This window comes from Lissotriton helveticus, chromosome 4_1, assembly GCF_964261635.1.
Source record: "Lissotriton helveticus chromosome 4_1, aLisHel1.1, whole genome shotgun sequence".
In the NCBI taxonomy this organism is placed as follows: Eukaryota; Metazoa; Chordata; class Amphibia; order Caudata; family Salamandridae; genus Lissotriton; species Lissotriton helveticus.
Window position 1 is genome coordinate 1,522,016,363 of NC_136063.1, and position 27,758 is coordinate 1,522,044,120.

Genomic DNA, 27,758 nt, shown 5'->3' on the forward strand with positions numbered 1-27,758 from the left:
GTCATTTAAAAATATAATTTGTTCTGGGATCATGCAGGCTCTAAACAATGATTCTATACCTTGTACTTGCCATTCTTTTGTACCCCAAACACTTTTTACTTCAACATTTTTGTCCCAATATTCGAAACCAAAGGTATTCATTTGTTCAAAAAAGGAGTCTGAATATATCAACTTTGTGTTCGTTAGCATGGTCTTTGTCCCTGTCTTATTTGACAATTTGAAATAAAATGTTTCAGCATTACTTGTGTTGAAACCTGAAAAGTATGAATATTTGTCATAAAAGGTTCTTGAGCTTCCTTTTGGAGGGGTTGCACAATGTTCTCATTGATTATAATTTAAAACATTTCTAGGTTGTGCCGATTTATGTAAAAAATGGTTACCATAGTGGTTGTAACAGTACATACTATCATAATTAGTCGAACCCTGCAAATAATCATGTTTGGTAAATTTAGCAGACATCACTAAGTCAGACATCATATTATTTATACTTTCAAAGTCCCAATCATCAGCAAATGAGCTTGGTTTTACAAAGTCACTCAATGAGATCTTAATTTGGTGTGGATATTTCAGGATTTCGACCGGACCATAAATTTCGTAGTCAGTGTTGTCCCATGCTACCCCACCCGGTATAGGATTGGCTGTGAAGTTGACTGAAGAAAGTTCTCTTTTCTCGACGTGTGAAGATGTGTGTGGTTTGAGGATCAAGTTGATTTTCTGACTTGCTGTGTCCATTTTTGCATATTTTCCCTCAATGAAGCGTCCCAAAGTTAGTACCATGATGAGCCAAAGTATGAGGATAAATGCACCAAAACCCACCCAAAATTCAATCCATGGAGAAATCAGATATGTTTCTTTCAGTTGTTTCAAAAGTTCTTTAGCTTTATCTTTAAAGGTTTTTGTTGATGGCTGAGTTTTTGATTCACTGAGGTCTTCAGAGGAATCATCGAAGTTTATGAAGTAGCCGGATGCAGTTCTGTCAATTGTTCCAATTGCTTCAGGATTATTGTTTCTTGCATATTCGTTTGTTACGTCATTGTAGGTTGGTGTGTCTCTACTAAATGTTTTTATTTGGGTTTTTAGAGGTCTGAGTTCAAATGCATTGTTGCATAGTCCTTGTTGTTGTTCTGTAGGCGTTTCGAATGTGATTAGCCTCTTAGTTTGGACCTCTGTATTTGTAGCAAACCTTGATGTGCTACTACTTATCGGGAGTCCACTTGGCCTACTGTTTGTCATCGGCCACATGATTGTGGTTTTACCAGGTTGATGGATACAACTCGGTTCTCCTTTTTACCAGCAAGCGGCGGTAGTACAACTGATCTTGTCCCGTTGATAGACGAGACAGGAACTGCTTTTCTGTAAGAAGGCCCAAATTCCTTCTTTACCGCGATCTTTTCTCTGACTAGATCCCCGACTTTTGGAATCCAGACAGGTCTTGCTGGGACAGGTGGTGGTTCTTCAGTGGTTGTTGGCTGTTGTTTCAACTTTATGTTGCTCAGGTCTTTTCTTGTTTCGTTTAAGTCCTGCAAAATAGCCAAACGATCTTTGATATCAAAGCTTTTTTCCTTCACCACTGAAGTCTGACTGTCGAGGTCTAAGACTAACATCCTAGTTCCAAACAATAATTCGTACGGACTGAATCCCCTCAGAGAATTTCTTGGCAGGTTATTTAGACTACGTTGGACACTTATTAGATGTTTGACCCACCCAGCTCCCGAACCTAATATCCTTTCCGTTATAGATAGCTTTATGCCTTGGTTTTTTCTTTACACCATCCCGTATCCCTCAGGAAGGAAGTGAAAAGAGTCCCGCTATGCTATGCTCATTTGGCCATGTTTCCCCTCAGGCGTAAGACTAAAGTGAAAACAATGGTCAAACGTAGCATGCTCCTAGCGTATATGCCATTTAGACTCGCCTATCTTTGTATAACAGTCCAGACGTCAGCCGAGTGCTGGTGATCTACATTATAAGTGGAAACTAGCCTGTATATGTTAATCGGACGCTTTGCTTTTTACTGTTGATCCTTCCTGGAGTGAAACGCCACGGTATTATACCGTTTCTCTCACCACTGCGATTTCTGTTACAGTTTGGGCAGTTTTTTACAAAAATGGTATGATGCAGGCTCATGCCTGGCCACCAGTACCTGGATTGTAATTCTTCCAGAGAATCTTTTAGTTTGAGGTGTCCGAGACCCTCACCCATATGTGCGTCTGCAATTAACAAGGTTCTCCTGTCCATGTTTGGAATTACTCTATCCCCCACTCCAGGGATTCGAGCAAAAGGGACGGAGTTTGCATCGATTATGTATGTATAATTGAGTGGATAGTTGATCGGTAGCGCTGAGCAGTCGCCTTTTGATGACGTTTTCACCGCCAGCACTGTTTCACCGTCAATGTACTTCACTGTACGCTTTTTCCGAGCTACGGAAGCCGATTTAGTTGCTACCGTTGTGGCTGTCCCAGCCAATGAATTCCCTGCAACGTGAACGCCATCACGTTGATGACTCAGTGAGTGTGTCACGTGAGTCTTTGGTAGATCTTTTTGTAAAAGAGCTATTTGTTCCCAAAGCAGTTTTTGCTTTATTGTTGCACCTGTGTCATCTTTGTAACCGTTTTGAATCCATGTCTGCAAATCGTTGTTATATGATTTGACGCAGTAATATGAATCGGACACTACAAGTGTCGGGAATTCGCGATCTGCATTATCTAGCGCCATTTTCAATGCTATTATTTCAGTCTGTTCTGAATTTGTTTCTACTGAGTGTGTTTTTGTTAATAGAGGTCTTAGTATACCTCCGCGCCACACTTCTTTTGTAATCTCACATGTTGGGTTGTATGCTTGTTCTCCCCAAACGGAGGGTTGAGCCTGTCCGTCTGTATAGATTACACATGCGTATTGTCGTAAGGGCAGAATGTCGATTGGCAGAGGGAATGTTTTCATATTCTAGATTTTTTAGTTCCTCTAGTTCTGGATCAAAGTAGTAGTATACTTTGTCCGTTGTAATTGAATTCACCCATTGTATCCATTCCGGATTCAATGTTGTTGTTGGTAAATTACACGGTGTTGTTAATGCCTCAAAGGCTGATTCTGCTGTTCTGAGTGTGATACGTCTACCGTCAGCTTTATCTTTTTCTCTAGCTATTGCGGTTTGAACTGCATGAACAATGTTTTCTTTAATGCTGAACTTCTTTTCAGCTTCTGTGTACAAGTGTGACTTGAAAGCAATTGGTACCTTTTCTCCCTCATTAGAGGTCAGGTATGTGAATCCGCATCTTCCTGGGATGACTCGAATCACAAGATTGCGTGTGTTATCACGTGTTTCTAATTTTGTTTTAACTAACATGTCCGTTTGTAAGGATCTCAAAATTTCTGTGTATTTGAGTCCAATTTGTTCTTTTAAAATCTGGTTTTATTAGATCATAAAGGGGTTTGACCCTTTCTGCGTAATTTGCAATGTATGTTCTTCCGAAATTTAGGAAGCCTAGAATTGACTGTAGGTTTTTTAGTGTTCTAGGTGCTTGGAGTACGGCACATTTCTCTAGGAAATTGTCAGCCAGGCTTTTGCCTTCACTTGATAATTCATATCCTAAGAACAGGACAGTTAGATGGGCAATTCTGGATTTTTTAAAGTTGAATTTGTAACCCTCTGCTGCGAACCCAAGTATTATGGTGTTCACTCTCTTCAAGTGAGTATCCAAGTCATCATCTGTTAGGTAAATGTCGTCGACATATGATAATGCCTCGTCATCGTATGTTTGTAGTAATTCTGTTACTCTCGCTGAGAATACTCCAGGGCTGTTCTTGTATCCCTGGGCTAACCGACAGAATTGTTTTTGAGTGCCATTTATTGAGAACGCAGACAAATATCTGCTCTCTGGTGCTATATTTTGACAAAAGAATCCATTAGAGATGTCTAATGTTGTTTTGTATTTTTTGCGCACTATGTTATTCATTAGTGCAGCACTATGCGAGTTTTGTACTGCAAAAGTTTTGCAACACGAGTTAAGGTGTCTGTAATCCAAAACAAGACGATATGAATTGTCTGGTTTGGAGACCGGAAACAAAGGGTTGTTCATTTGTGAGGTGCAAGTTTCAATCACCCCCTGGTATTCTAGTTGATCTAGGATTTCTTTTACCTGTTTTTTAGCTTCTTGCTTAATTGGGTACTGTATTTGTGCAGTAGGTTGTGATTTTAACTGGATTTTGTGAGGAGGAGAGCCCTCATCCCATCCTACGTGATTTTTATATAAAGCAGAAGCTTGAGCTACTGCCCACTTTCTAGCAAGTGTGTATTTTTTATGAATTGGGATATGATTTGAGAAGGCAGGCATAATTATTTCTTCGCCATGAGGGCAGTCCCTTACAAACTCCGGTGGCCAGTCTTTTTGAGCTAGAAGGATGTCATAGCCCTTGGAGAGATTATCCCAAAAGAGTCCCCTTATTTTTCTAGTCTTATCCCCTTCTATACGTAAAGTTATTTCATATATTTTGTGAGGTTTGCTAACTCTGGTGTCTGCAGTTTCCACTTGAAGATATTCATTCGTGTCCACTGTCTCCAGATGATTCATAAGGACTTTGCGATCTATGCTCACTTCTGCTGCGCTGTCTAGCATTGTCTGAGCCCATTCTCCGTTTTTCAGTTGTGTCCTCAGTATTCTCGGCATTGTTAACTACTTTAATACTGGCTACCTTCTTTTTTGGAAATTGTAATTTCTTTTTTAGATGAGCAGGTTCCTTGTCTTTGGACTTGGCGTGCTCTTCTCTTTGTTCTGATCGTCCTCTTCTTTCCGATTTCTGCGAGGAAGTCTGAAAAGATTGAGAGGGGCGTGTATCAAAATCTTGATATCTATCAGGCTTCTTTATATTATCCCTATTTCTAAGGTTATATCTTTTCCCAGAGGGGTCACTTTGGGGAGACCTATGTCTTTGGTTCGGAGATTTTTCTCTTCGCCGAGGAGACCTTCCTCTGGACTGGAATTTCTTTAGGATTGGATTGTTTGTTTCCATCCCAGCTCTTTTTTTGTGATGTTAAATTATTATTAAAAAATACTTTTTCAGGACTTTCAATCAGTCGGGGTTTTACTGGTATTCCACCTAAACTATCTCTACCTAGTTCCTCATAGGATTTTTCTATAATTCTGGCAATTTCAGCTGGTTGGTCTGCTATATCCGTTTCTTTTAACCTTTGGCGGATCGCCACGTTTGCTGCTTCTCCCTTTATGTTGGCTAATAGTATAGCCGAGACCTGCTTGAAGTCTTTTAGTAATTTCATACCAAGAGTTAAAGCGGGTTCTGGACCGTATTCATCTTGAATTTGTTTTAGCACATCTGGTATTACCGAGATTGATGGAACACCATGCGTTTTTGTGTAAATGGAAGCAAAGACTGTACCCCAAGTGTCACAGTCCTCCACGTGTGGTGCGATTCCCATTGGAAGACAGATAGTCAGAATCCTGTGTTTTTCCAACGAGGTGGTGTCTGGAAACACCGCCTCTATTTGGGTGATTTTTTGTGCTAACCTGAATGGTATTTGTTCCCGTTTAGCTGGTACTTTACCCAGGCAGGATTGTATGTTCTGTGGTGTAATTTTATTTGAGTTCCCCTGATGAGGGGTCAGTTGTGGAATTTTATTTGCTGGTTGGATTGTTGAAGTCCGCATTACATATTGGACTAATTGTCTATGCAATTTTATTAATTGTTTTAGTTGTATTAAAAGATTAGCTGCAGACATCCTGTCGATGTCTGGATGTGGTGTGTATCCCGCTAGGACCGGCCACGTTGCTCCTGGTCTACCTAACGGACCAAGCCTGGTGTGGTGATTATTATGTTTTAGGGCGCCATTAAATAAGAGCAGGTGCTCTTGAAATTTAAGTGGTACTTCCACCTCCTCGAAAGGAGTGTACTCATTAGGAGGGTCCTCTGTTTTGTAATAGTGGAAGTACTTTGGACAGCATTTGCTGCTGGAAAATGTATCCATGAATAATATACCTCTGTCTGCCGATATTCGTGTGCCTCAATTACGAATATGACTGTACCACCTCTAGGTGTCAGTCCATTTTCTATAAGTTTTAAAGTTATAGATTTCCTTGTGTTGGCCGGGATGATTATTATACCCGGATCTGCTTCTTGCAGTGCATTATCAGCTGCTACGAGTTCAGCTCTTATTCTAGCTGCCGCTCTATCTCCTTCATTGTCTGACATTGTACTGTCCAGAAGGTTATTCCGTTTGTTTGCAGATCAGGTTTCTTATGGAAACAAAGATTAGATGCACAGTATTTTGGAACAGTGTATCCTTCAACGTTGACTAAACCAAGAACCATACATAGGAGTTTCCTCCTGCGAGGTTTGGCGGATATGACCTTTCACCCACTCCAGACGTCTTTGGAGTATTATGGGGAAAAAAGGGGTCTGAGTGAAATAGCACGACTGAGTTACTCTAATGTCTTACGTTATTTTTATCGCCTTTGCCAAACGCGTTGGGCGCCATGTAGTGTAGTTCCTATTATCCCAATAGGCTCTGCGCATTGGAATAATACCTTCAATAGTATAGGCCTAGACCAGACGTTAACTAGGTCTTCTACTGTCGATATTAGACTTAAAGTTTTGGGTTTGCCAGCTAGCTCAGAGTTCACTAGAAACTTTCTCGAATAGGCAAGGAGGAGTTGAACCTCCCTGGATAGACAAGAAGGGATTTAGTTTCTGACAACCATAGAACATGACAACTTTGCTCTCCCCTAATCAAGAGTGTATCTCTAGAGTCGTGTGAAAACAAAAGACAACTTATTTTACTCAGTCAGTACGTGCATTCTTAGTCTCACCAGATTGTAGAGAAAAGGAAGACGGGCGTGTTCAATAAAAGATGGTATTTTATTGATCAGTCTCTTTTCTCATACAAGAGAAATGGATCGATATTATCGCAATACTTATGGTTAAGTAAAGTGCATACAATAAAAGCAGAAGTATAAAATAATACTGTAAAAACATTTGTATGGTTTCTAAGCCATAAGGTGGTTTAAAATGAATAAAATAGATACATACACATATACTTTTGACTAATCGTACTCAACTGGTGTTTCTAACTACGCCTACCCCGGTGTACCTGACCTAAGCCTAATACGTGGGCGGGAATAGAAAGTAGCAGTTTAAGTTAAGTTTGTTTTGCCAAGTGACTGACTCAAGAATTCTCTGCAAGGGGTTATTCAGTTCTGTACCTGGAATCTAGGATGAATGAGGGATGGTATCTCTCGTCTCTGGTCTCGATATTCCAGGCTGCCTGCGAGGGCTACCCGGAAGCGCCAGAGCTGGATTTCTCTTATTCAAGAACAGGGGTCCTTAGCTTTTTAGATAAAACAAAAAATTGATGTAATATAGGCCATAATTGGAGACTATATTTTGTCACTGTCCAGCCGGACAGGACGTTTTATTTTTCAACAATGTAACTCTTGTAAAAAGGATAACAAGGCACAATCCTGTACCACAAAAGAAGAGAACACAAGAAATAAAGAAACATTTCCAGAGTGTTGGAAAACAGGCAAAAGAAAGAGCAAATGTTGGCCACTTTTCAAATCAGTGTTACATTCAAGGTATGCCAATCAACTGCCAAAACACAACAAGATTTAACACAATGGTTTAGGTTGTGAAGGCAATCTACATAGTCGACGTTTCGATCCCTAGTGCTCAGTTAATTGGGACCATCATCAGGACTGACAAATTTACAGTATTTGCCTGTCAATATAATTATTTACAATTATTTACCGCCTGTAGAGAAAAGGAGGAAAAAGACGAAAGAGAAAACTGTTTTAGAATTTAAACAATTTTTGCGAGAAGAGAGTGTTCATTAGACCGGAAAATTCTTGGATCACATGCGGTAACAAAACTCGTGTACTCGGATTCGACTTATTCGTGCCTACACATGTGATACACTCGTGGTGGGTTTCTTTAAAATAGACCGACGTGGTAGTGACTTGTGAGCAGCTCCTTGTATCGTTAAAAAGAATTAATAAATAAAGATCATCATTGACGCGAGCATTTCGTTTGAACCTGTTCTCAGTGGCTAAGACATGCAGTCGGCGTCCTTTGTGGGGTGAACAGAGGGGCTGGCAGTATGGGCTTACCCTGGGTCGGCGGGGATAACGACCCTGTTCGTGGTGGCGAACAGGGTCGTTATCCCCGCCGACCCAGGGTAAGCCCATACTGCCCGCCCCTCTGTTCACCCCACAAAGGACGCCGACTGCATGTCTTAGCCACTGAGAACAGGTTCAAACGAAATGCTCGCGTCAATGATGATCTTTATTTATTAATTCTTTTTAACGATACAAGGAGCTGCTCACAAGTCACTACCACGTCGGTCTATTTTAAAGAAACCCACCACGAGTGTATCACATGTGTAGGCACGAATAAGTCGAATCAGAGTACACGAGTTCTGTTACCGCATGTGATCCAAGAATTTTCCGGTCTAATGAACACTCTTCTCGCAAAAATTGTTTAAATTCTAAAACAGTTTTCTCTTTCGTCTTTTTCCTCCTTTTCTCTACAGGCGGTAAATAATTGTAAATAATTTATATTGACAGGCAAATACTGTAAATTTGTCAGTCCTGATGATGGTCCCAATTAACCGAGCACTAGGGATCGAAACGTCGACTATGTAGATTGCCTTCACAACCTAAACCATTGTGTTAAATCTTGTTGTGTTTTGGCAGTTGATTGGCATACCTTGAATGTAACACTGATTTGAAAAGTGGCCAACATTTGCTCTTTCTTTTGCCTGTTTTCCAACACTCTGGAAATTTTTCTTTATTTCTTGTGTTCTCTTCTTTTGTGGTACAGGATTGTGCCTTGTTATCCTTTTTACAAGAGTTACATTGTTGAAAAATAAAACGTCCTGTCCGGCTGGACAGTGACAAAATATAGTCTCCAATTATGGCCTATATTTCATCAATTTTTTGTTTTATCTAAAAAGCTAAGGACCCCTGTTCTTGAATAATAGTATTTACCCACGGTCCACAGCTAACTGTTTGGGTTACCTTGTTGCAAAAAAAGAGCTGGATTTCTCGGCAGGAGAAAGCAGCGTCTCGTTCTCAGCGCGTCAGGAAGGCGGGGCTGCGCCAGCGGGGTCTGCTCTGCTCTGGGCTTCGGCAAGTCTGGCTGCTCCGATCTCGTCACCACCGCGTGTGTTTGCTTAAGGCAATACCAGTAATATTTATACCTGTAAGGTGCAGAGATTGACGTAAGGATGGACATGGATACGTCAATAAGGAGGTCATACGACTTGGTCGTTAGCACATTCTTTTGCTGAAGTTCTCGGTGAAATCAAAACAATGGCCGCAGGGTTTTTCCCAGGTTGTCATAGGTTTGATTTGTTTTGAGAACTCCGTATGCCTTATCAGGGGCTGGAGGAATATCGCTTGTCTAATTAGATGGCAAGCGTTATGACCTAATCAGATAACACGTTCCTGTGCCGTAGTTCGGCCTCATCAGATAACGGTTTCTGCATCATGGGATGGCTGCTAGTTAACTTGTTAACCAGAACAGGGTCAGGAATAGGGGGATCGATACAGAACCTATAGGAATACATCACAAGTTGTTTTCCTTACAAGTATGAAAACGTTACTGATTTCTTTTGGCAATTTATTTTATGTCCAACACTTTACACCAAACCTCTCGCCAGGAATTCCCAAGTTATGTTCAGTGACAATTTGCCTAAATAAGTCCGAGCCCTCCTCCAGCAGTTCATACAAGGCGTCGTATTAAGTAGATCCTGTGGCAGGGCAAAGAAAATGGAACACGTCCAGTTTGCTAAATTAGTGCTGCATACGTAATGGAAAACGTAGGAAAATCTGTTTGCTCTGTAGTCTGGACCATCATATTTGTATCCAAGGGTAATGAAAATGGAGCAGATGTATTATTCACTTAGTTGTTCTTTATTCCCAAATACGACTAATGAAATTAGAGGAAACAGCCCTCTTGACTTGGATGTTAAAATATCTTTGTTTTTACCCTGGATCACCTCACTTACTAGCGCTGGCATATCTCCGTGTGATCCTAACAGGCGCTTTATGAATGCCATTCCGTGCCATTTCAGTTGTATTGAAACAATAGGAGGAGTTGGGCCCAATGGGACAGAGGGTAGGTCGGGCCAAGTTATACTTTGAAAAAAGGGAAGTGTACCTAAGCCTCTGATAGCAATTTACACAATGAATGCGGAAAAATGGGGATAAACACAACTTTATTGGTTTACCCTGACATTTGATTATGTCACTTTTTTCAAGATGAATCATCAATAATTTTAAGATCTAGGCAGTGAAAAGCACGTAATCAACTTCATGTATAACCATATACATTTCAGGGTACATTTCTACGTGAAAGGAATATTTACACTCGTGAAAACAAAACAAAAATTGTGAGACAATAATGTGCATACAATTTACAAAAACATGGATGCAATTTACAAAAACATGGATATATATACAAGCCAGTTCATCAAGTAGAAATCTTTGAAAAGATGAAGGCTAGTGGAAATCACTTCCAGCATAGAATGACATTAGAATACAAGGATGTTAATATATCATGAATAACTGTCGATAGCATTTAATGTCACTATTTGAATGAAGAATGCCGACGCGTTTCGAGTCCCACTGTATAGATCACAGGACTCTCATCAGGGCAGTATTATTCGTATCCATGGGGACTGTTAAAACAAGGGGAGACAAGGGGGATAATTTTACTACAAAATCCTCAATCCATTTTATCTTACATAAGGTTGCATCAATGTGACGCGGCGTACCTTGTTTTCTTATTTCCAAAAAGGTGTACTTGCTGATTTATTTAATAGATTGGTTTTCAAGGCTGTGGCGGTCACACTGCAAAAGAAGTGTACAAGGGATAAGCTATTGTTCCCAGACTAAGCCACCTGGTGTTCAAATGAACCAAGCGGACAGGGGGGGAGGTTTACCTTTGTTACGGCGTGTCTGCCGTCATGCAGAAGCCGTGCCGTTTTCATTCGGTCAGCATTTCTGAAAAAATGATGAATGAAACTACGGTAAACAGGGTGCCGGGTGGAACTGTCTGTCGGTGAATGCCCCCAAACAAAAGATGATAACTTACTCGTCATGGGGCAAGCGCGGAAATTAATGCCGCTATTACTTCAAAAGACTTCAGTTCTAAAAAGGAAAAAGATACGGGCAGGAGTCACTGGGCTGGTTTGAACAAAAGTTAATGCACTTGGAGGTGGGGTATTCATGTTGTGCTTACCGTACTCAGGTAACAAAGACGCCGAGATCGGTTCACTTCCAACATGGATTGAAGCGGTTGGAAGGATGAGGAAGTTGTCAGTTAGAAGAAAGTTCCGATCACATGGTGCCTGGTATAGCCAATCAGAGCACGGGGGGGGGGGGGAGGGGGGTTTGTCCATGCACTTGCTATGTCTTATGGGCTATGTAGTTAAAACCCATCGTAATTATGAGGGATTGAAGGTTAAGCCCTATTTTTTACTTCACTGAGACAATTAAGGCCCTTGTTTACACTTTCGAATTTCATAATCAGATAGGCCTCTTTGCACAATAGTGTAGTTTCGACACTAGGCTGATGTTTGGGATCAATCCAGACCAAAACGGTCCATTTGAAATCATTTTCACTATGATTGTTGTTCAAAAAATGTTCCACCATCGGCGCTGACATAACTTTTTTCTTGATACGGGAACGATGTTGTGTAATCCTTACATTAATCGATTGACTGGTCTTTCCAATGTACACCCTCTGGCAGGGACACACCACAGCATAAACCACATTCTTGGTCTTACAATTTGTGACCGCATCATGCTTCCATTTGACCCCATCATGGTCAAAGATGTTTCCCTCAAGTGTTGTCGAACAGGACACGCAGGTGCCACATTTATGGTGCCCACATATAGGTTTTAGGTTCCACTGTGCTATTAAATCACTTCTCTGCTTTGGGATGTAACTGTCAGCCTTGACTAGCTGTTGACCTATACTTGTATTTTTCCGCATGGCGAAGATCGGTTTATGAAGGGGATGTTCCAATGTTTCTAGCAGGTGCCAATTTTTCGAGATGATGCGCTTGAACTGGTTTGTGTGCTGGCCAAAGGTCGTCACACACACCAGCTTCTCAAGCTCACCCTTTTCTTTAACCTGGAGTAGATTCTCTCTGAGGGTGAATCTTGCTCTTTTTGTTGAATGTTTTAAAAGCTTTTTTGGGTAACCCCGTTTCGCCATCTCATTGCAGAATGTGGTGGCATGTGACTCAAAATCAAACGCGTTTGTACAATTGAGTCTGATCCTTAGCAGTTGCCCATAGGGCAAATTGTCTTTCAAGCACTGTGGGTGTGAGCTTGTGTAATGTAAGATAGTGTTTCTATCTGTTTCTTTTTTGAAAATGGTGGTTGTGAGCACTGATTCGCGAGTACCTACTGTGACATCAAGGAAAGTCATGCTGTGATTGTTGGAATTTAACGAAAATTTGATATCATTGTGCCGCGAATTGAGCCAGGCATGGAACTGATCCAACTCAGTCTGGCTCCCCTGCCACAGGCGCCAGACGTCGTCAATGTATCTCAGCCATTGATTTATTTTGGCGGCGAAGGGGTTGTTGTTATATATGAATCTTTCTTCATATTGTGCCATGTATAATACTGCCATCTCCGGCGCATAAGGACAGCCCATGGCTGTCCCCTTGATTTGGACAAAAAAGTTGTTTTCTAATTTTAAATAATTACTACGAAGGGTGATTTCTGCCAATGCCACAATGAATGGAGTGGGTACCCTGTGGGGTCTGTCACGCTGCTCAAGATATAATTCTATCACCTCCAAAGCCTCTTCCTGAGGAATTTGGGTATAGAGTGAGGCGACATCAAGTGTCACCATCAGCTGTGTTTGATCATCAAATGTTTGCCCCTCTATTTTAGTGATAAAATCAGTCGTGTCTCTTAAGTACGATTTAACCTGCAGTATGAATGGTTTCAAAAAGAAATCGATATATTTAGAGACAGGCTCTAGTGCAAAGTCGCAACCCGACACGATGGGTCTGCCTGGTGGTGTCCGTTCGTTTTTGTGTATTTTGGGCAAAAAGTAGAGAACAGGCGTTCTCTGGAATTTTTTGTTTAGGTATTCAAACTCTTTTGGGCCTACAAAGCCTTCATCCAACCCTATCTTGGTAATTCTTGCTATTTTGTCCTGAATAGCGTGCATAGGGTCCTCTTGAACCTGTCGGTACCATTCTTTGTTATTCACATGTGCGAGTCCTTCATCGAGGTACATAGAGCGAGGCCACAGCACAACTGCCCCGCCCTTATCGGCTTGTTTGATTAAAATCGATGTGTCAAGTTTTAGGTTCTTGACCTGGAGGCCCCAAGGAATGGTCCCAGCTTTTAAATGTTTAAAAAGAAAGTGGCCATGCAGTTCTGTGCGAACGTGTTTTTTTGGGAGACGAATTAATTTGTCCGCCTCATTTTTCAATTCACGAGCGGGTTTCTTACCCGAGTGGGTCGGGACGGACACAACGTGTCCCCCCTCCAACTGTTTGTAAGGATTAAATCCTCTGCAGGAGACTCGTCTCCTGCCTAGCATGGCAGAAAAAGAGATCAATCAATCAATCAATGACATTTATATAGCGCGCTACATACCCGTGGGGTCTCGCTCTCCTTCATTCATTGTGGCAGTGGCAGAAATCACCCTTCGTAGTAATTATTTAAAATTCGAAAACAACTTTTTTGTCCAAATCAAGGGGACAGCCATGGGCTGTCCTTATGCGCCGGAGATGGCAGTATTATACATGGCACAATATGAAGAAAGATTCATATACAACAACAACCCCTTCGCCGCCAAAATACATCAATGGCTGAGATACATTGACGACGTCTGGCGCCTGTGGCAGGGGAGCCAGACTGAGTTGGATCAGTTCCATGCCTGGCTCAATTCGCGGCACAATGATATCAAATTTTCGTTAAATTCTAACAATCACAGCATGACTTTCCTCGATGTCACAGTAGGTACTCGCGAATCAGTGCTCACAACCACCATTTTCAAAAAAGAAACAGATAGAAACACTATCTTACATTACACAAGCTCACACCCACAGTGCTTGAAAGACAATTTGCCCTATGGGCAACTGCTAAGGATCAGACGCAATTGTACAAACGCGTTTGATTTTGAGTCACATGCCACCACATTCTGCAATGAGATGGCGAAACGGGGTTACCCAAAAAAGCTTTTAAAACATTCAACAAAAAGAGCAAGATTCACCCCCAGAGAGAATCTACTCCAGGTTAAAGAAAAGGGTGAGCTTGAGAAGCTGGTGTGTGTGACGACCTTTGGCCAGCACACAAACCAGTTCAAGCGCATCATCTCGAAAAATTGGCACCTGCTAGAAACATTGGAACATCCCCTTCATAAACCGATCTTCGCCATGCGAAAAAATACAAGTATAGGTCAACAGCTAGTCAAGGCTGACAGTTACATCCCAAAGCAGAGAAGTGATTTAATAGCACAGTGGAACCTAAAACCTATATGTGGGCACCATAAATGTGGCACCTGCGTGTCCTGTTCGACAACACTTGAGGGAAACATCTTTGACCACGATGGGGTCAAATGGAAGCATGATGCGGTCACAAATTGTAAGACCAAGAATGTGGTTTATGCTGTGGTGTGTCCCTGCCAGAGGGTGTACATTGGAAAGACCAGTCAATCGATTAATGTAAGGATTACACAACATCGTTCCCGTATCAAGAAAAAAGTTATGTCAGCGCCGATGGTGGAACATTTTTTGAACAACAATCATAGTGAAAATGATTTCAAATGGACCGTTTTGGTCTGGATTGATCCCAAACATCAGCCTAGTGTCGAAACTACACTATTGTGCAAAGAGGCCTATCTGATTATGAAATTCGACAGTGTAAACAAGGGCCTTAATTGTCTCAGTGAAGTAAATCGGGCTTAACCTTCAATCCCTCATAATTACGATGGGTTTTAACTACATAGCCCATAAGACATAGCAAGTGCATGGACTCCCCCCCCCCCCCCCCCCCGTGCTCTGATTGGCTATACCAGGCACCATGTGATCGGAACTTTCTTCTAACTGACAACTTCCTCATCCTTCCAACCGCTTCAATCCAAGTTGGAAGTGAACCGATCTCGGCGTCTTTGTTACCTGAGTACGGTAAGCACAACATGAATACCCCGCCTCCAAGTGCATTAACTTTTGTTCAAACCAGCCCAGTGACTCCTGCCCGTATCTTTTTCCTTTTTAGAACTGAAGTCTTTTGAAGTAATAGCGGCATTAATTTCCGCGCTTGCCCCATGATGAGTAAGTTATCTTTTGTTTGGGGGCATTCACCGACAGACAGTTCCACCCGGCACCCTGTTTACCGTAGTTTCATTCATCATTTTTTCAGAAACGCTGACCGAATGAAAACGGCACGGCTTCTGCATGACGGCAGACACGCCATAACAATCTGAAAGGTAAACCCCCCCCCCTGTCCGCTTGGTTCATTTGAACACCAGGTGGCTTAGTCTGGGAACAATAGCTTATCCCTTGTACACTTCTTTTGCAGTGTGACCGCCACAGCCTTGAAAACCAATCTATTAAATAAATCCGCAAGTACACCATTTTGGCAATAAGAAAACAAGGTACGCCGCGTCACATTGATGCAACCTTATGTAAGATAAAATGGATTGAGGATTTTGTAGTAAAATTATCCCCCTTGTCTCCCCTTGTTTTAACAGTCCCCATGGATACGAATAATACTGCCCTGATGAGAGTCCTGTGATCTATACAGTGGGACTCGAAACGCGTCGGCATTCTTCATTCAAATAGTGACATTAAATGCTATCGACAGTTATTCATGATATATTAACATCCTTGTATTCTAATGTCATTCTATGCTGGAAGTGATTTCCACTAGCCTTCATCTTTTCAAAGATTCCTACTTGATGAACTGGCTTGTATATATATCCATGTTTTTGTAAATTGCATCCATGTTTTTGTAAATTGTATGCACATTGTCTCACAATTTTTGTTTTGTTTTCACGAGTGTAAATATTCCTTTCACGTAGAAATGTACCCTGAAATGTATATGGTTATACATGAAGTTGATTACGTGCTTTTCACTGCCTAGATCTTAAAATTATTGACGATTCATCTTGAAAAAAGTGACATAATCAAATGTCAGGGTAAACCAATTTCAGTTGTATAGCACGGATGGAGTAGTTTCTGTCCTGTAACTCCAGTTCTGTAGTAGGGGTATCTCTGTTATAGTCATAATCTAGTGAATAGTCCCGCCCATGTGCGTGGACCCCGGAGCAATCAAAAATAATCTCTTAGAGTGTCGAAAAATGCAGAAATGCACAGACACAAGAGAGAATTTAAAGACAGATAATGCAGCCTAAAAAGGCTACACTGTCCAGTACTTCAACTAGAAATTCCACCATAAAAATCCACAAAACAGCACAGCCTGTACAGATTTCCCTTGCTGAAACAGCAAAATCCTCTGGAATGATAGAGAGGAGGACCTGGACAGACAAGCCACATAGGCTGCCATTATGTGGCTCAGAACAGGATACTGTGCCTTTAAGAGAACTTTCCAGAACTTCACAGTATCCCAGAATGCACTGCAGGTCCGTTACTTTCAGTTGTTTTTGAAGGCGCAACACGCCAGACCTGTAGCATTCCGTACATGAATATCTCTCTCTCCACCGGGGAGGAGGGCGGGCGCTTATGACTATAACAGAGATACCCCTACTACAGAACTGGAGTTACAGGACAGAAACTACTCCTTCTGTAGTAGGGGATCTCTGTGTATAGTCATAATCTAGTGAATAGAATGGCAAGCCCATCCCCACACCAAAGCGGCGGTGGAGAAACGAGAAATAACACCACTATTGTGCGAACAGATTTTGCAGCGAAGCCTGCCCAACCTGAGCGTCTGCCCTGGCATCAGTGTCCAGGCAGTAATGCTTAGCAAAGGTATGAACCGACTTCCAAGTGGCTGCCTTGCAAATTTCTGCAATAGGCACGTTACGAAGCAAAGCGGTCGTGGCAGCTTTACCCCTGGTGGAATGAGCCCTAGGTTTGCCCCCTAAGGTCTTATTAGCTATTTGGTAACACAATTGTATGCAGGACACAATCCACCTTGAGATGGACTGTTTAGAGGTAGCAAGACCCATCCTGACTGATCCATAATTGATGAACAATTGGTCTGACCTACGAATATCTTTGGTTTTATCCAGATAAAATTTCAGCACCCTCCTAACATCCAGGGAATGCAAAGACCTTTCCGCTGGAGATGAAGGATTCTGAAAGAACGTAGGTAAAGTTATAGTCTGGTTGATATGAAAATCAGAAATAACCTTGGGAAGAAACTTAGGGTGAGTACGCATAACAACCTTAGCAGCATGAAACACAGTGTAAGGTTCTTGGCAACACAACGCCTGAATTTCACTCAACCTGCGGGCCGATGTAATGGCCACGAGGAACGCCGCCTTCCAGGACAGGTGCTGCAACGAAGCCTTATGAATAGGTTCAAAAGGCTCCTTTATCAATCTGGACAGCACCACATTCAAGTCCCACGAAGGCAGCCTGACAGGAGGGAATACTTTCTTCAAGCCTTCCAGAAAATCTTTGATCACAGGGATCTGGAAGAAGGAAGTCTGTGAAGGGCATTTCCTGTAGGCAGGCAAAGCAGCCAGATGAACCTTAATGGAATGGACATTAAGGCCAGACTGCGCCAGATGTAGCAGTTATGGAAGGATGACATCCTGCTTGCATGTCGTAGGGTCATAGTTCTTAGACTTGCACCAGATGCAAAACCTCTTCCACTTGTAAGCATAAGAAGTCCTAGTGGAAGGTCGCTTAGCCTCCTTCAGTATGTCCATACAATCCTCTGGGAGATTCAGATGGCCATATTGCACTATTTCAGGATCCATGCCGCCAAACTCAAAGACGAGAGGTTGGGGTGCAACATCTGCCCCCCGAACTTCGTGAGAAGGTCCGGCCTGCACGGCAGCTTCATGTGAGGAAGGAGAGACCGGTGAAGCAGGTCCGTGAACCACCACTGTCTGGGCCATTCCGGGGCAATCAGAATCATTTTCGCCCTGGATTGGGACAGCTTGATGAGAACCGCTGGGATCAGGGGAATGGGTGGAAAAGCGTACAGAAAGCTGTTCGACCAGTTGATCCATAACGCGTTCCCCAGCGTCCCTGGCTGGTAGTACCTGGAGGCGAAGTCTCGGCATTTGCTGTTTTCGGCGGTGGCGAACAGATCTACGTCTGGAGTTCCCCACCTTGCGAAGACTTCTCCTAGTACTTCGTCGTTTATGACCCATTCGTGGTTTTCCTGAATCAGTCTGCTCAGCTCGTCTGCCTGAACATTCTGCACACCTGGCAGATGAGTGGCCGTTATCGAGAGTCCTCGAGCCAGAAGCCAGTGCCAGATCGCCTGCACCTCCTGCGACAGAGTGCGCGATCTCGAGCCCCCCTGCTTGTTGAGGTAATACATCGTGGTCATATTGTCCGTCTGTACAAGCAGAGAGTTGGTCCGGAAGGACGGTTGAAAAGCCTTCAGTGCCAAGTGAACAGCCCTGAGTTCCAGGAAATTGATGTGGTACGTGGACTCCGTCGGGGACCACGTCCCTTGAATCTGTAGGTCTCCGGAGTGCGCTCCCCATCCCAGGAGAGAAGCATCCGTCACGATAGCCTGTGTGGGAATGTCCTTGTGGAAGGGAACCCCTCTGAGGAGATTCTCCGCTGAACACCACCAATTCAGAGACTGAAGAGCATGTAGAGACAGTCGTATTTTGTCGTCCCAAGATCCTCTCCTCTGGTCCCACTGATCTTCCAAGCACTCCTGCAGCGGTCTCATGTGCAGCCGCGCATGTGGCGTCAGGAAGACACAAGAGGCCATCGATCCCAGCAGAGAAGACACCGTCCTCACTGTCGTGGATGGAGTGGACATGAGAGCCTGAGCCTTCCGAAGGAGTGATAAACGTCGCTCTTCCGAAGGAGACACGCTTGCTGACAGCGTATTGATGGAGGCTCCCAAGTACTGGATGCACTGGACCGGAGTCGGGACAGACTTGGACATGTTGATGTGCAACCCCAGCTTGTTCAAGAGAACGCACGTCTTCTGGAAGTGCGCTTGAGCTTCCGAGAAGGAGGAGGCCTTGATCAACCAATCGTCCAGGTACGGGTAGACAAACACCTTGTTCTTCCTCAGGTGTGCCGCTACCACTGCCATGCACTTCGAGAACGTCCTGGGCGCAGACTTCAGCCCGAACGGAAGTACCGTTTACTGATAGTGATTGGTGCCGACTTGAAATCGCAGGAACTTCCTGTGTTTGTGTGCAATGGGCACACGGAAGTATGCATCCTGTAGGTCTATGGCGCACAGCCAGTCTCCCTGTTGCAGCTGAGGATAAATCTGATGCAACGACAGCATGCAAAATTTTTCTCTGCGAATCCACTTGTTTGCCTGTCGCAAGTCCAGAATGGGCCTGAACTCGTTCTTGTCCTTCTTGCGGACCAGAAAGAACCGGGAGTACAGACCTCTTCCTCTTTGAGACAGAGGTACATCTTCTATCGTCCTTTTCCTTAACAGGATATCTGCCTCCGCCTGGAGCTCGCGCAGTTGATACTGCGAGCTGACCGGAGGAATCGATGGAGGAGGGCTGATGAACCGAAGACTGTATCCATTGCAAACAATATTCAGCACCCACTTGTCCCGAGTAATTTTTCTCCACTCTGCCAGAAAAAATTGAACGCTTCCCCCCCACCGGAGCGGGTAACGGATGAAGGGGAAGTAACCGCTCAGGGTCGAGACCCGGCCGGGCCCTTGTTCGTGGTAGAGGACTGCTGTCCACCTCTGTGATGTATTCCTATAGGTTCTGTATCGATCCCCCTATTCCTGACCCTATTCTGGTTAACAAGTTAACTAGCAGCCATCCCACGAGGCAGAAAACCCCCATGATGCAGGAACCGTTATCTGATAAAGCCACACTACGGCACAGGAACGTGTTATCTGATTAGGTCATAACGCTTGCCATCTAATTAGACAAGCGATATTCCTCCAGCCCCTGATAAGGCATACGGAGTTCTCAAAACAAATCAAACCTATGACAGACCTGGGAAAAACCCTGCGGCCATTGTTTTGATTTCACCGAGAACTTCAGCAAAAGATTGTGCTAACGACCAGGTCGTATGACATCCTTATTGACGTATCTATGTCCATCCTTACGTCAATCTCGGCACCTTACAGGTATAAATATTACCGGTATTGCCTTAAGCAAACACACGCGGTGGTGACGAGATCGGAGCAGCCAGACTTGCCGAAGCCCAGAGCAGAGCAGAGCAGACCCCGCTGGCGCAGCCCCGCCTTCCTGACGCGCTGAGAACAAGACGCTGCTTTCTCCTGTCGAGAAATCCAGCTCCGGCGCTTCCGGGTAGCCCTCGCAGGCAGCCTGGAATATCGAGACGAGAGATACCATCCCTCATTCATCCTAGATTACAGGTACAGAACTGAATAACCCCTTGCAGAGAATTCTTTAGTCAGTCACTTGGCAAAACAAACTTAACTTAAACTGTAACTTTCTATTCCCGCCCACGTATTAGGCTTAGGTCAGGTACACGGGGTAGGCGTAGTTAGAAACACCAGTTGAGTACGATTAGTCAAATGTAAATGTGTATGTATTCATTTTAAACCTTCATATGGCTTAGAAACCATATCAATGTTTTTACAGTATTTTATACTTCTGCTTTTGTTGTATGCACTTTACTTAACCATAAGTATTGCAATAATATCGATCCATTTCTCTTGTATGAGAAAAGAGACTGATCAATAAATAACATCTTTTATTGAACACGCCCGTCTCTTCCTTTTCTCTACAATCTGGTGAGACTAAGAATGCACGTACTGACTGAGTAAAATAAGTCGTCTTTTGTTTTCACACGACTCTAGAGATACACTCTTGATTAGGGGAGAGCAAAGTTGTCATGTTCTATGGTTGTCAGAAACTAAATCCCTTCTTGTCTATCCAGGGAGGTTCAACTCCTCCTTGCCTATTCGAGAAAGTTTCTAGTGAACTCTGAGCTAGCTGGCAAAACCCAAAACTTTAAGTCTAATATCGACAGTAGTAGACCTAGTTAACATCTGGTCTAGGCCTATACTATTGAAGGTATTATTCCAATGCGCAGAGCCTATTGGGATAATAGGAACTACACTACATGGCGCCCAACGCGTTTGGAAGGGCGATAAAATTAACGTAAGACATTTAGAGTAACTCAGTCGTGCTTTTTCACTCAGACCCCTTTTTTCCCATAATACTCCAAAGACGTCTGGAGTGGGTAAAAGGTAATATCCGCCAGACCTCGCAGGAGGAAACTCCTATGTATGGTCCTTGGTTTAGTCAACGTTGAAGGATACACTGTTCCAAAATATTGTGCATCTAATCTTTGTTTCCATAAGAAACCTGATCTGCAAACAAACTAAATAACCTTCCTGTCGGTAAAATGGTAGACAGTGATGAAGAAAGAGAGACAGTTAGGATAGCAACTGAACTCGCAGCAGCTGATAATGCACTGCAAGACACAGACCCGGATATAATACTCATTCCGGTCATCAAGAGGAAATCTATAACTTTAAAACTTATAAAAAATGGACTGACACCTAGAGGTGGCACAGTCATATTCGTGATTGAGGCACACGAATATCGGCAGACAGAGGTATATTATTCATGGATACATTTTCCAGCAGCAAATGCTGTCCAAAGTACTTCCACTATTACAAAACAGAGGACCCTCCTAATGAGTACACTCCTTTCGAGGAGGTGGAAGTACCACTTAAATTTCAAGAGCATCTGCTCTTATTTAATGGCGCCCTAAAACATAATAATCACATCACCAGGCTCGGTCCATTAGGTAGACCAGGAGCAACGTGGCCGGTTCTAGCCGGATACACACCACATCCAGACATCGATGGGATGTCTGCAGCAAACCTTTTAACACAGCTAAAACAATTAATAAAATTACATAGACAATTAGTCCAATATGTGATGCAGACTTCAACAATTCAACCAGCAATTAAAATTCCACAGCTGACCCCTCATCAGGGGAACACAAATAAAATTACACCACAGAACATACAATCCTGCCTAGGTAAGGTACCAGCTAAATGGGAACAAATACCATTCTGGTTAGCACAAAAAATCACCCAAATAGAGGCGGTGTTTCCAGACACCACCCCGTTAGAAAAACACAGGATTCTGACTGTCTTCCAATGGGAATCGCACCACACGTGGAGGACTGTGACACTTGGGGTACAGTCTTTGCTTCCATCTACACAAAAACGCACGGTGTTCCATCCATTTCGGTAATACCAGATGTGCTAAAACAAATTCAAGACGAATACGGTCCAGAACCCGCTTTAACTCTTGGTATGAAATTACTAAAAGACTTCAAGCAGGTCTCGGCTATATTATTAGCCAACATAAAGGGAGAAGCACCAAATGTGGCGATCCGCCAGAGGTTAAAGGAGACAGATATAGCAGACCAACCAGCTGAAATTGCCAGAATTATAGAAAAATCCTATGAGGAACTAGGTAGAGATAGTTTAGGTGGAATACCAGTAAAACCACAACTGATTGAAAGTCCCGAAAAAATATTTTTTAATAATATTTCAACATCACAAAAAAAGAGCTGGGATGGAAACAAACAATCCAATCCTAAAGAAAAGAAATTCCAGTCCAGAGGAAGGTCTCCTAGGCGGAGAGAAAAATCTCCGAACCAAAGACACAGGTCACCCCAAAGTGACCCCTCTGGGAAAAGATATAACCTTAGAAATAGGGATAATATAAAGAAGCCTGATAGATATCAAGACATTGATACACGTCCCTCTCAATCTTTTCAGACTTCCTCGCAGAAATCGGAAAGAAGAGGACGATCAGAACAAAGAGAAGAGCACGCCAAATCCAAAGACAAGGAACCTGCTCATCTAAAAAAGAAATTACAATTTCCAAAAAAGAAGGTAGCCAGTATCAAGGTAGTTAACAATGCCGAGAATACTGAGGACACAACTGAAAAACGGAGAATGGGCTCAGACAATGCTAGACAGCGCAGCAGAAGTGAGCATAGCTCGCAAAGTCCTTATGAATCTTCTGGAGACAGTGGACACGAATGAATATCTTCAAGTGGAAACTGCAGACACCAGAGTTAGCAAACCTCACAAAATATATGAAATAACTTTACGTATAGAAGGGGATAAGACTAGAAAAATAAGGGGACTATTTTGGGATAATCTCTCCAAGGGCTATGACATCCTTCTAGCTGAAAAAGACTGGCCACCAGAGTTTGTCAGGGAGTGCCCTCATGGCGAAGAAATAATTATGCCTGCCTTCTCAAATCATATCCCAATTCATAAAAAATACACACTTGCCAGAAAGTGGGCAGTAGCTCAAGCTCCTGCTTTATATAAAAATCATGTAGGATGGGATGAGGACTCTCCTCCTCACAAAATCCAGTTAAAATCACAACCTACTGCACAAAGACAGTACCCAATTAAGCAAGAAGCTAAAAAACAGGTAAAAGAAATCCTAGATCAACTAGAATACCAGGGGGTGATTGAAACTTGCACCTCACAAATGAACAACCCTTTGTTTCCGGTCTCCAAACCAGACAATTCATATCGTCTAGTTTTGGATTACCGACACCTTAACTCATGTTGCAAAACTTTTGCAGTGCAAAACTCGCATAGTGCTGCACTAATGAATAACATAGTGCGCAAAAAATACAAAACATTAGACATCTCTAATGGATTCTTTTGTCAAAACATAGCACCAGAGAGCAGATATTTGTCTGCATTCTCAATAAATGGCACTCAAAAACAATTCTGTCGGTTAGCCCAGGGGTACAAGAATAGCCCAGGGGTATTCTCAGCGAGAGTAACAGAATTACTACAAACATATGATGACGAAGCATTATCTTATGTCGACGACATATACTTAACAGATGATAACTTGGATACTCACTTGAAGAGAGTGAACACCATAATACTTGGGTTCGCAGCAGAGGGTTACAAATTCAACTTTAAAAAATCCAGAATTGCCCATCTAACAGTCCTGTTCTTAGGATACGAATTATCAAGTGAAGGCAAAAGCCTGGCTGACAATTTCCTAGAGAAATGTGCCGTACTCCAAGCACCTAGAACACTAAAAAACCTACAGTCAATTCTAGGCTTCCTAAATTTCGGAAGAACATACATTGCAAATTACGTAGAAAGGGTCAAACCCCTTTATGATCTAATAAAACCAGATTTTAAAAGAACCAATTGGACTCAAATACACACAGAAATTTTGAGATCCTTACAAACAGACATGTTAATTAAACCAAAATTCGAAACACGTGATAACACACGCAATCTTGTGATTCGAGTCATCCCAGGAAGATGCGGATTCACATACCTGACCTCTAATGAGGGAGAAAAGGTACCAATTGCATTCAAATCACACTTGTACACAGAAGCTGAAAAGAAATTCAGCATTAAAGAAAACATTGTTCATGCAGTTCAAACCGCAATAGCTAGAGAAAAAGATCAAGCGGACAGTAGACGTATCATAGTCAGAACAGCAGAATCAGCCTTTGAGGCATTAACAACACCTTGTAATTTACCAACAACAACATTGAATCCGGAATGGATACAATGGGTGAATTCAATTACAACGGACAAGGTATACTACTACTTTGATCCAGAACTAAAGGAATTGAAAAATCTAGAATATGAAAGAACATTCCCTCTGCCTATCGACATTCTGCCCTTACGACAATACGCTTGTGTAATCTATACAGACGGACATGCTCAACCCTCCGTTTGGGGAGAACAAGCATACAACCCAACATGTGAGATTACAAAAGAAGTGTGGCGCGGAGGTAAACTAAGACCTCTATTAACAAAAACACACTCAGTAGAAACTAATTCAGAACAGACTGAAATAATAGCATTGAAAATTGCGCTAGATAATGCGGATCGCGAATTCCCGACACTTATAGTGTCCGATTCATATTACTGCGTCAAATCATATAACAACGATTTGCAGACATGGATTCAAAACGGTTACAAAGATGACACAGGTGCAACAATAAAGCAAAAACTGCTTTGGGAACAAATAGCTCTTTTACAAAAAGAACTACCAAAGACTCACGTGACACACTCACTGAGTCATCAGCGTGATGGCGTTCACGTTGCAGGGAATTCATTGGCTGAGACAGCCACAGCGGTAGCAACTAAATCGGCTTCCGTAGCTCGAAAAAAGCGTACAGTGAAGTATATTGACGGTGAAACAGTGCTGGCGGTGAAAACGTCATCAAAAGGCGACTGCTCAGCGCTACCGATCAACTATCCACTCAATTATACATACATAATCGATGCAAACTCCGTCCCTTTTGCTCGAATCCCTGGAGTGGGGGATAGAGTGATTCCAAACATGGACAGGAGAAACTTGTTAATAGCAGACGCACATATGGGCGAGGGTCTCAGACACCTCAAACTAAAAGATTCTCTGGAAGAATTACAATCAAGGTACTGGTGGCCAGGCATGAGCCTGCATCATACCATTTTTGTAAAGAACTGCCCAAACTGTAACAGAAATCGCAGTGGTGAGAGAAACGGTGTAATACAGTGTCGTTTCACTCCAGAAAAGATCAACAGTAAAAAGCAAAGCGTCCGATTAACATATACAGGCTAGTTTCCACTTATAATGTAGATCATCAGCACTCGGCTGACGTCTGGACTGTTATACAAAGATTTGCGAGTCTAAATGGCATATACGCTAAGAGCATGCTACGTTTGACCATTGTTTTCAATCTGGCCCTCCAGCCCGAGGGGAAAAATGGCCAAGTGAGCATAGCACAGCGGGACTCTTCTCACTTCCTTCCTGAGGGATACGGGATGGTGTAAAGAAAAAACCAAGGCATACAGCTATCTATAACAGAAAGGATATTAGGTTCGGGAGCTGGGTGGGTCAAACATCTAATAAGTGTCCAACGTAGTCTAAATAACTTGCCAAGAAATTCTCTGAAGGGATTCAGTCCGTACGAATTATTATTTGGAACTAGGATGTTAGTCTTAGACCTAGACAGTCAGACTTCAGTGGTGAAGGAAAAAAGCTTTGATATCAAAGATCGTTTGGCTGTTTTGCAGGACTTAAACGAAACAAGAAAAGACCTGAGCAACATAAAGTTGAAACAGCAGCCAACAACCACTGAAGAACCACCACCTGTCCCAGCAAGACCTGTCTGGATTCCAAAAGTCGGGGATCTAGTCAGAGAAAAGATCGCGGTAAAGAAGGAATTTGGGCCTTCTTACAGAAAAGCAGTTCCTGTCTTGTCTGTCAACGGGACAAGATCAGTTGTACTACCGCCGCTTGCTGGTAAAAAGGAGAACCGAGTTGTATCCATCGACCTGGTAAAACCACAACATGTGGCCGATAACAAATAGTAGGCCAAGTGGACTCCCGAGAAGTAGTAGAACACCAAGATTTGCTACTAACACAGAGGTTCAATCTAAGAGGCTAATCACATTCGAAACGCCTACAGAACTACAACAAGGACTATGCAACAATGCAATGGAACTTAGACCTCTGAAAACCCAAATAAAAACATTTAGCAGAGACACACCAATCTATAATGAAGTAACAAACGACTATGCAAGAAACAGTAATCCTGAAGCAATTGGAACAATTGACAGAACTGCATCCGGCTACTTCATAAACTTCGATGATTCCTCTGAAGGCTTCACTGAATCAAAAACACAGCCATCAACAAAAACCTTTAAAGATAAAGTTAAAGTACTTTTGAAACAACTGAAAGAAACATATCAAATTTCTCCATGGATTGAATTTTGGGTGGGTTTTGGTGCATTTATCCTCATACTTTGGCTCATCATGGTACTTAACTTTGGGACGCTTCATTGAGGGAAAATATGCTAAAATGGACACAGCAAGTCAGAAAATCAACTTGATCCTCAAACCACACACATCTTCACACGTCGAGAAAAGAGAACTTTCTTCAGTCAACTTCACAGCCAATCCTATACCGGGTGGGGTAGCATGGGACAAAACTGACTACGAAATTTATGGGCCGGTTGAAATCCTGAAATATCCACACCAAATTAAGATCTCGTTGAGTGACTTTGTAAAACCAAGCTCATTTGCTGATGATTGGGACTTTGAAAGTATAAATAATATGATGTCTGACTTAGTGATGTCTGCTAAATTTACCAAACATGATTATTTGCAAGGTTCGACAATTGATAGTATGTACTGTTATAACCACTATGGTAACCCTTTTCTACATAGATCTGCACAACCTAGAAATGTTTTAAATTATAATCAATGGGAACATTGTGCAACCCCTCCAAAAGGAAGCTCAAGAACCGTTTATGACAAATATTCATACTTTTCAGGTTTTAACACAAGTAATGCTGAAACATTTTATTTCAAATTGTCAAATAAGACAGGGACAAAGACCATGATAACAAACACGAAATTGATATATTCAGACTCATTCTTTGAACAAATGAATACTTTTGGTTTTGATTATTGGGACAAAAATGTTGAAGTAAAAAGTGCTTGGGGTACAAAAGAATGGCAAGTACAGGGTATAGAATCTTTGTTTAGAGCCTGCATGATCCCAGAACAAATTATATTTTTAAATGACACTGTTCAACAAACTACCTGTCTTGGCTTAGCCAAAATCAAAGACTTAAATA

At 42.5% G+C, this 27,758-nt stretch overlaps 1 protein-coding gene across 4 annotated transcripts in view; it reads right to left on the reverse strand.

The window, feature by feature from the left end:
• GRB10 (growth factor receptor bound protein 10) overlaps positions 1-27,758 on the reverse strand; it is an 807,319-nt gene that overhangs the window by 543,319 nt on the left and 236,242 nt on the right. The gene's annotated exons all lie outside the window — the stretch shown is intronic.